Consider the following 958-nt stretch of genomic DNA (forward strand, 5'->3'; position numbering starts at 1 on the left):
TCGAGAAGGACGTGGCGTGATACTAGTCACGTGACCTCGCTGACGCAACACTATGGTGCATTACTTCTACTCCCTTTAGGAGGAACTTTGAAATTAAAAAAATTAGGAACCATCCTGTTTTCCTTGCAATTTGTTTCAAAAAATGTTTTATAGTTTCAAATAGATGGTATATCATTCTATTTATTCATTATCTCCATTTAATTCTCGCAATGCATGTCCTAGGGTATTCTGTTTTCTAGATACGGTAACATATTTAATATTCTGCTCTTAAGGCTTCACCGACATGATTCTAAAAATTGAAGTGGATAAAGGTAAGGCCTATTTACTCAGGAACAGGATTATTATGCTGTTCAGCTTAGCATTAAAAAGTTAATTTATAATAGAAGGATAGCATGTCAACAACACTTATATGGTGCTGTTTGTGGCACATTTTAGATGTTCTTTTCAAATATATCAATAATAGTTCACTTCTTAATGTTTAGAAATATTTAAACCATTTGAAACGAACTATTCTTTTGTGTGTGTGTTGTTGTTGTTGTTTTGTTTTTTCATAATCATGAAGAGTTTATTGGAGTGTACTGGGTTTTTTAATGCCGAGAACAAAAGTAAGATAGTTTAGAAATTTGAAAGGAAGACTGGTTTGGAAAATAGCTAGATATAAATAGACAGAACGTAAAAAGATGGGAAAAAGAACGAAAGATCTTGTATAAAATCAGTATCCAAACACCAATAAGTAACCTTGGAACAAAGGTCTAGATAAAAAGAAAATCAAAATAAGGGTATAAAATATCTGAGAAAGACCCCCCTCTCCCCCTTACCGTAATGTTATTTATATTATGAGCTGTATTAGCGGATATTGTGGTTCTACATAAGTTAGTACTAGTAGGTAACTACCATGCCCGCAAGCCGTTGAAGACAATGGAAGCATAGTTGAAGTAGGAATGTTGTGTGCTAAAAC

This window comes from Limulus polyphemus, unplaced genomic scaffold (assembly GCF_000517525.1).
Source record: "Limulus polyphemus unplaced genomic scaffold, Limulus_polyphemus-2.1.2 Scaffold7676, whole genome shotgun sequence".
Taxonomy (NCBI): Eukaryota; Metazoa; Arthropoda; class Merostomata; order Xiphosura; family Limulidae; genus Limulus; species Limulus polyphemus.